Source organism: Salmo salar, chromosome ssa22 (assembly GCF_905237065.1).
Source record: "Salmo salar chromosome ssa22, Ssal_v3.1, whole genome shotgun sequence".
Taxonomy (NCBI): domain Eukaryota; kingdom Metazoa; phylum Chordata; class Actinopteri; order Salmoniformes; family Salmonidae; genus Salmo; species Salmo salar.
Genome location: NC_059463.1, coordinates 28,069,628 through 28,079,420, shown reverse-complemented (window position 1 = coordinate 28,079,420; position 9,793 = coordinate 28,069,628). Strand labels below are relative to the sequence as shown.

The 9,793-nt window shown below is 40.5% G+C and overlaps 1 long non-coding RNA gene across 1 annotated transcript; it reads left to right on the top strand.

The window, feature by feature from the left end:
• Positions 1–4,122: 4,122 nt before the first annotated feature.
• LOC106583091 (uncharacterized) lies at positions 4,123–6,484 on the top strand. The gene is made up of 4 exons (XR_006761409.1): positions 4,123–4,482; positions 5,371–5,432; positions 5,687–5,902; positions 6,115–6,484. It is a non-coding gene; the product is annotated as an uncharacterized lncRNA (long non-coding RNA).
• The last annotated feature ends 3,309 nt before the right edge of the window (positions 6,485–9,793 follow it).

Below are 9,793 nucleotides of genomic sequence, written 5' to 3'. Positions count from 1 at the left end.
CCAATACCTTGACTTTGTTGTCCTTAAGCCATTTTGCCACAACTTTGGAAGTTTGCTTGGGGTCATTGTCCAATTGGTTGACCCATTTGTGACCAAGATTCAACTTCCTGACTGGTGTCTTGAGATGTTGCTTCAAAATATCCATGTAATTTTCCCACCTCATGATGCCATCTATTTTGTGAAGTGCACCAGTCCCTCCTGCAGCAAAGCACCCCCACAACATGATGCTGCCACCCCCGTGCTTCACGGTTGGGATGGTGTTCTTCAGCTTGCAAGCCTCACCCTTTTTCCTCCAAACATAACGATGGTCATTACGGCCAAACTGTTCTATTTTTGTTTCATCAGACCAGAGGACATTTCTCCAAAAAGTACAATCTTTGTCCCCATGTGCAGTTGCAAACCGTAGTTTGGCTTTTTTATGGCGGTTTTGGAGCAGTGGCTTCTTCCTTGCCAAGCGGCCTTTCAGGTCATGTCGATATAGGACTCATTTTACTGTGGATATAGATACTTTTGTACCTGTTTCCTCCAGCATCTTCACAAGGTCCTTTGCTGTTGTTCTGGGATTGACTTGAACTTTTCGCACCAAAGTACGTTCATCTCTAGGAGACAGAACGCGTCTCCTTCCTGAGAGGTATGACGGCTGCATAGTCCCATGGTGTTTATACTTACGTACTATTGTTTGTACAGATGAACGTGGTACCTTCAGGCGTTTGTAAATTGCTCCCAAGGATGAACCAGACTTGTGGAGGTCTACAATTTATTTTCTGAGGTCATGGCTGATTTTATTTTATTTTTCCCATAATGTCAAGCAAAGAAGCACTGAGTTTGAAGGTAGGCCTTGAAATAGATCCACAGGTACACCTCCAATTGACTCAAATGATGTCAATTAGCCTATCAGAAGCTTCTAAAGCCAGGACATCATTTTCTGGAATGTTCCAAGCTGTTTAAAGGCACAGTCAACTTAGTGTATGTAAACTTCTGACCCACTGGAATTGTGATAAGGTGAATTATAAGTGAAATAATCTGTCTGTAAACAATTGTTGGAAAAATGACTTGTGTCATGCACAAAGTAGATGTCCTAACCGACTTGCCAAAACTATAGTTTGTTAACAAGAAATTTGTGCAGTGGTTTAAAAACAAGTTTTAATGACTCCAACCTAAGTGTATTTAACTTCGACTCAACTTCCGACTTCAACTATATATAATATATATTTATATATATATTATATATAGTTGAAGTCGGAAGTTAACATACACTTAGGTTGGAGTCATTAAAACTTGTTTTTAAACCACTGAACAAATTTCTTGTTAACAAACTATAGTTTTGGCAAGTCGGTTAGGACATCTACTTTGTGCATGACACAAGTCATATATATATTACACACACACTACCGTTCAAAAGTTTGTGGTCACTTAGAAATGTCCTTGTTTTTGAAAGAAAAGCACATATTTTGTCCATTAAAATAACATAAAATTTATCAAAATACAGTGTAGACATTGTTAATGTTGTAAATTGCTATTGTAGCTGGAAACGGCAGATATTTTTATGGAATATCTACATAGGTGTACAGAGGCCCATTATCAGCAACCATCACTCCTGTGTTCCAATGGCACGTTGTGTTAGCTAATCCAAGTTTATAATTTGAAAAGGCTAATTGATCATTAGAAAACCCTTTTGCAATTATGTTAGCACAGCTGAAAACTGGTGTTCTGATTAAAGAAGCAATAAAACTGGCCTTCTTTAGACTAGTTGAGTATCTGGAGCATCAGCAGTTGTGGGTTCGATTACAGTCTCAAAATGGCCAGAAACAAAGAACTTTATTCTGAAACTCATCAGTCTATTCTTGTTCTGAGAAATGAAGCCTATTCCATGGGAGAAATTGCCAAGAAACTGAAGATCTCGTACAATGCTGTGTACTACTCCCTTCACAGAACAGCTCTAACCAGAATAGAAACAGGAGTGGGAGGCCTCGGTGCTCAACTGAGCAAGAGGACAAGTACATTAGAGTGTCTAGTTTGAGAAACAGATGCCTCACAAGTCCTCAACTGGCAGCTTCATTAAATAGTACCCGCAAAACACCAGTCTCAACGTCAACAGTGAAGAGGCGACTCCGGGATGCTGGCCTTCTAGGCAGAGTTGCAAAAAAACCATATCTCAGACTGGCCAATAAAAAGAAAAGATTAAGAAGGGCAAAAGAACACAGACACTGGACAGAGGAACTCTGCCTAGAAGGCCAGCGTCCCGGAGTCACCTCTTCACTGTTGATGTTGAGACTAGTGTTTTGACTAAAGGGGGCACTGTTTTGAAGCTAGAGCACCTCCATCATGGCACTCTGTGAAACATATTTAGGAAGCTATAGAAATGCATTTGTTAATTTGTACATTTGTTTTTGCCACTTGTATTCTATTACAGACACATTAATGAATACTTTTAAATTATATTATGTGAGCTAAACATTTAAAAACAAAAAGATATATAAAAACATTTTCTTTAAAGTGTGATTTTGAGAAAGTTCTAATGTTACTGTCCCCACTATAACAAAAATACTTAAATACATGTACTTGTGTCCTTGAAACATTTAATTGAAATACTGTAGAATTCCATTAATTCCTATGGAGGACTGCTCCCTCTGAGGAGTGAAAATATGGCCGACTGGTGGCTTCAAAGCCCAATACACAGTATCAGCAAACCAAGGTTTATATACATTATTGGTCCGTCCACACACGACATTGTCATTTGAAATCTTCGTGTGAATTCTACATACATAGAGGACAGACACCACCAAGTGGTGGATTTTAATCATGAAATTTAGGCCTACTTTTGCCCCAAGAGGGAGCGCTTTACATACAAATGTGTAATCCATGTTAAGAGTTTGGTAAATAAATTGTCCTTATCAGTTACTGGCTTGGGGTTTTGTGACACTTCATTGTGCCATTACATTATACCTCATGTAATGATGGCAGTGGAGTTACTGGAATATTGCATGAAACATCAAACTAATAAAACACAACAATAATCGAAGTAATTCTGGGCATTTCATGAGAAGGTCTCTGAGTCTCAACTGGAATACACCAGTATTATACATATATTTTCTCAAGTTACATGTCAATTGACAAACCTGTCACAAGGCATGATTCTGCATTTGAAGGTGCAGCCATCAAAACCTCCAAGGCCAATTGATTAGCTGCAATAAGTCCACTGACATTGCAAAATTAAGGCTAAAGGCCCATGGCTAAGGTTTGTGCAACATGAGTCACTGTCTTGGGACACAGTGATTGAAAAAGTGACGATTTGATGAGCCCCTAATGTAGGACAGGTGAAGCTTCGTGAGGCGCACTAGCGGTTCTGGGGGGGGGCAGGGAGGGGGGGGGCAGTGCCCCTGTGACAACAATTTTGGACCCCCTTGTGGCCCCCCTAAATGTGGGGTATGAAATCATTTTTACATAACTTCTTTTTTTACATCCGTTATTAGACAGTGGCAACGCGGAACACTAATTTAACCCACACATTTTCTAGAGGGACGGCTTTAGGCGGGAACACAACAGTATCGTACCACATGCAAAACGATATGACAACAATAACGTCTAAAGTAACTGGCCCCTCTAACAGTACAACTGGCCCCAGCTTGGCCCCCCCCCCAGTTGAAATGTTCTAGAACCGCCACTGGTGAGGAGCAGCTTAAATGTGGATTGGGACCCATTTGAAAAAACAGAGCTGAGTTCAAATACTATTTAAGGGTATTTCAATTACTTTCAAAGACATAAAAATAAAAAATGAAAATATTAGATATATTGGAATGTATTTGGAAATACACTTGGAAAGTATTGGCATACTTGACAATACTCAAATAGACAGTGCATTTTCAAATATAAATAAAATCTCTTGGTCATTTGAACCCAGGTCTGTTTGGTATTTCAAATAATGTATTTGGAAATAAGTATTTTAAATATTTTCAAATAGTAGGCTTTTTACAGGACTTAAAAAAATATATACTTTCAAATACTTCCGATAGAAGTAGTTGATTTCGGCCAGATTATTTGAGAATGCTCAAATACACAGAAAAGAGGTATCTAAATAGCAAATAATAAAATAGTCCTACACATGTATTTGAACTCAGCTCTGGAGACAAACGCGATTCAAACTCAACAAAGACAAACACTACCAGGAGGAAAAGAATATGGTGTGTGAGAGAGAGTGAACTCAGTTGGGCTACCCCTCAAATTTGCTGTACTGGTGTTAGAAATGGGATTGCGCTGCTGGGAGGCTGTTGAATGTGTGTCACATCGGGATTGAGAAGCCCCAGACCGCAGTGTGCAGTTCGGTACCGGACTCAATGTGGGCTGAGTCAAACGCGTTTAACCCGAACCCTTCCGTCTCCTTCAAGGTCACCCAAATTGAGGTAAACGTCGAAGGTATCAACATCAACGAAAGCGAATCTTAATCGAACCTAGCCTACATGGATAAAAATATAAACCATGGAAGTAAGTGAGACTGTTATTATGCATAATGTACTTGGTAATATTCATGTTATACCAGTGCTTTGGTATATTTTTATATGACCTACTACCACACGGATGTTAGCATAGCGTTAATTAGCACGTGAGCTAGCTGACATTAATTGCTCACAATGAAAGAATCTTATTTGGACAAATTTGCCTACTTGGTTTACATGTACAGTTATGTAATTGATTTGATCGTTGATTTTCTGTGTTTTTTTATTTTTATGTATGCCTTGTTGTGTTTGTCTGCCTCTAAATGTGTGTCATTGATGCCATTCCCTTAGTTACACATAGCGAGTCTACACAGCCTACACATAGTAACGGTTACATACAATAATTAAATCACCTGGCCCCAACATACATGCCAAGTCAAGAAAAGTAATTGTAACTTGTCCACACTGCAAACTGAAGTTAAATAAGAAAAACTTCAAAACACATTTAGGAAGAAAGCATACACATTCCTTTGAAACAGTGTCCAAGGAAAGATTTTTGGCATGTGAGTGCACTGATATGAGAAATGGTGTGTTTGCCGTCGAAAATGCAATTTCTGGTCCAGCAACACCCATATATGTTGTGAAAAATACTTAGGCTAATTCAGTTCCAACTGTGTTGAAAACTGTTATGCATGCTGGAGTATAAAAAGCTGTTGAATTGTTATTTTTCGTAACTTTTTTATTATTATGATTTGTTATCATAACTATCAAACTTAACGACCTACTCTTTTTTAATTTAACTCTGTACATTGCAATGGAAGCACAGTGTGATTTCACTGAGGTATGTATAAATTAGGAAATTCTCATCACTAGTGGATATAATGTTTTTTGGGATACTCATCCGATTGTGTGATTTATTTATTTATATTTTTCAAAGGAAAACATGCAGCAAATTAGGCAGCGGTGGTGTCTAGTTCTCCTGCAGAACTTTCCCATGACGTAAGTCTTGAACATTATACAAACTTTTCATTTGCATCCTTAAAATCACTTGTTTAACTGTAGCCAGACTGACCTGAATATATGTTCATATTGAAAGTATGTCATTCACTCACTAACGTCTGAAGAAGAGAGTTTGAAAGATCGAAAAAGGCGGCGAAAACAAAACACTACAGGGAGGTGTGATATGATGAGTGGTATAGTCTTAAACCAATGTTTAAAGACTTAAACTGCCCCCCCCCCCCAATATATTTCAGGATGATGTAGAAGACGTCCCCCCCAAGAAGTCACAGCATGTCACATCAGCATCCAGCTCTGCAGGATCAGGTACTGTATAGGCTATTAGCTTAATTAAGGTGCATTATTGTACACACATCCCTAGAGGTTCCCTTACATTACTTAATGACCACAATCTGTTTTCTGTCTAGACGATACGGAAAACAACGCATGACGAACTGGGAGCTGTGAACTGGGTATGTAGTCTACGTGTGTAATGCTGAAGGCTTGATGCATGGCAAGATATAATAGTTGTGATGACTTGTTGAGTAGTTATAGATATCACTGAAAACCCCTTTAGTGATAGTGGCTTTTGTTTGCATGGTGGTATTGTGAAAGTGGGGTGTAATTTGACTTGATCACCCAATGAGGTACTACTCCTAATATTTATTCTTCCTTTTTCTTCAAGGAAGCAGATGTTCTTCTAAGGGACAGCCGAGAGGCAGCAAGGTGGTGCGAACGCCAAACATTTAAAGGCACTGTTTCCCTCCCTAGTGTAATTGGGATGGACGGGGAAGACCGCATTAATCCTTAAAGAAGTACGGTTGTATAATGGCCTGGATGAAGAGAAATTATACTCCTCGAGGAACCATTCATGTTCCAGAGAGATTATGACATGTTCTATGTGGAGGCAGTTGACAACAAGAACATTACTGTCTTTGCCTCTTTTGAGGAGCAGGAATGAAGCCATTTTTGAGGAGTTGTCAAACCTTGTTTTTGTCTTCTGTGTTAATTGTTTGAATTGTTAATTGTGTGTAGTAAAGATGATGTGGGAGTCACCCGAGTCTCTGATCTCTTTACTGGAGCTGGTATAACTTAATGTACAAAGCACATTCAGCTATTCAGTATGTCTACTATATGTATGTCTACTATACAGAATGGTCTGTCTCCATTCTCATGAGGAAAGTAAATAGCATTATAAATCAGGGTAGCTAGTAACTGTATGTGTGTGTTTATGCTCAATTAAATTATATATATATATATATATATATATGCTCAATGAAATAATTAAAGTTAACATTTATCAACACAATTTTAACAGTACATGACATACATAACAAGTCTGTTCACTGCAACAATATCAGTAGCTTGTCTCAAGTATAGCATGAAGCAAAAAGTGTTACAACACATGTAGTACCACTTTGTATAATTATTTCTTACGATCTTCAAAAATGAAATACGTTTGTATTCAACGCGAGCCTTGCGCAAACTTGTGTGTTTGTATTCAGTGTGTGACTGTCAAACCTCAGCTGGACTAAAAAAGGTGGGCGGGGTCAAACGTTTGACTCCGACCACATTGAGACCGGCCCTGAATTGCACACTGCAGTCAGGTGTACTTGTCGCAACTTGCACTTTCCAAAGGAAGGGGCAGAGATTTGCAAAATTTCTGTTACATGTTTTTGAAATACGAATTTCAATTCTGAATATTTGGTCATTTGTAGTACACTGGGCTGAACTACACTCCAATGTATTTTGTAACAATATATTTTAGAGAGCTGTAATTTATACTTTCAAAATACAACTGGCCCCCTCTCTCTCTGCATTGGTATCAGAAGTCTGATGCCACTATGGTGTGATAAGAGCATCTACTAAATTACCTAACTATAATTGTATATATATAAAACGGACAATTGCAAAGCATTTCAGGCCCTGTGTGTAGCTAACCGACCCTCTGCCCATTGATCGCCATTTACCTGTTGTCTCACCCGTTGTCTTCGCTCTCCCAATCAACACCTGTGATTGCTTTATACCTTTCTCTAATGTCAATATGCCTTGTATACTGTTGTTTAGGGCAGCTCTCATTGTTGTAGTTTACTGCGGAGCCCCTAGTCCTACTCAACATGCCTCAGATAGTCCCCTTGTCCCATCCCCCACAAATGCGGAGACCACACCTAGCTTAACTGGCGCCTCCAGAGATGCAACCTCGCTCATCGTCACTCAATGCCTATGTTTACCTCCATTGTACTCGCACCCTACCATACCCTTGTCTGTACACTATGCCCTGAATCTATCCTACCACGCCCAGAAGTCTGCTCCTTTTATTCTCTGTTCCCAAAGGACTAGACGACCAGTTCTTATAGCCTTTAGCCGTACCCTCATCCTACTCCTCCTCTGTTCCTCTGGTGATGTAGAGATTAACCCAGGCGCTTTCATTTGTTGACTTCTGCAACTATAAAAGCCTTGGGTTCATGAATGTTAACATCAGAAGCCTCCTCCCTAAGTTTGCTTTATTCACTGCTTTAGCACACTCCGCCAACCCTGATGTCCTAGCTGTGTCTGAATCCTGGCTTAGGAAGGCCACCAAAAATTCTGAAATTTCCACCCCCAATTACATCATTTTCCGTCAAGACAGAACTGCTAAAGGGGGCGGAATTGCAATCTACTGTAGCCTGCAGAGTTCTGTCATACTATCCAGGTATGACAGTTCTGTCATCATATCTATTCTACTTTTAAAGATCCATCTCTCCAGAAATAGGTCCCTCACTGACCCTCTCTTCCTAAAATTATCCACCGCCATTGTTGCAACCCCTATTACTAGTCTGTTCACCCTCTCTTTTGTATCGTCTGAGATTCCTAAAGATTGGAAAGTGGCGCGGTCATCCCCCTCTTCAAAGGGGGAGACACTCTAGACCCAAACTGTTATTGACCTATATCCATCCTGCCCTGCCCTGCCTTTCTAAAGTCTTCAAAAGCCTAGTGAACAAACAGTTCACCGACCATTTCGAATCCCACCGTACCTTCTCCGCTATGCAATCTGGTTTCCGAGCTGGTCACTATATGAAGAATAATTTGGCTACTAATAATGCAACGATTGATTTATACAGACTAGTTACATTTCAGGTTTTGATTTTATTATACAATGTGGGTGTTGGGAAGGCCACGCTCAAGGTCCCAAACGATATCATAACCGCCATCGATAAAAGACAGTACTGTGCAGCCGTCTTCATTGACCTGTCCAAGGCTTTCGACTCTGTCAATCACCATATTCTTATCGGCAGACTCAACATCCTAGGTTTCTCAAATGACTGTCTCGCCTGGTTCACTAACTACTTCTCAGATGGAGTTCAGTGTGTCAAATCGGATGGCCTGTTGTCCGGACCTCTTGCAGTCTCTATGGGGGTGCCACAGGGTTCAATTCTTGGGCCGACTCTTTTCTCTGTATATATCAATGATGTCGCTCTTGCTACGGGTGATTCTTTGAGCCACCTCTACGCAGACGACACCATTCTGTATACATCTGGCCCCTCTTTGGACACTGTGTTAACAAACCTCCAAACGAGCTTCAACGCCATACAACACTCCTCCCGTGGCCTCCAACTGCTCTTAAATGCTAGGAAAACTAAATGCATGCTCTTCAACCGATCGCTGCTCGCACCCGCTCGCCTGACCAGCATCACTACTCTGGACGGTTCTGACTTAGAATATGTGGACAACTTTAAATACCTAGGTGTCTGGCTAGACTGTAAACTCTCCGTCCAGACTCACATTAAGCATCTCCAATCCAAAGTTCAATCTAGAATCGGCTTCCTATTTCACAACAAAGCCTCCTTCACTCATGCTGCCAAACATACCCTCATTAAACTGACTATCCTACCGATCCTTGACTTTGACGATGTCATTTACAAAATAGCCTCCAACACTCTACTCAGCAAATTGGATGCAGTCAATCACAGTGCCATCCGTTTTGTCACTAAAGCCCCATATACTACCCACCACTGCGACCTGTATGCTCTCGTTGGCTGGTCCTCACTACATATTCGTCGCCATACCCACTGGCTCCAGGTCATCTATAAGTCTTTAGTAGGTAAAGCTCTGCCTTATCTCAGCTCACTTGTCACCATAGCAACACCCACCCGTAGCACACGCTCCAGCAGGTATATTTCACTGGTCATCCCCTGCTCCTTTGGCCGCCTTTCCTTCCTTCCAGTCCTCTGCTGCCAATTACTGGAACGAATTGCAAAAATCACTGAAGTTGGAGACTTATATCTCCCTCACTAACTTCAAGCGTCAGCTGTCAGAGCAGTTTACCGATCACTGCAGCTATACACAGCCCATCTGTAAATAGCCCATGCAACCAACTACCTACC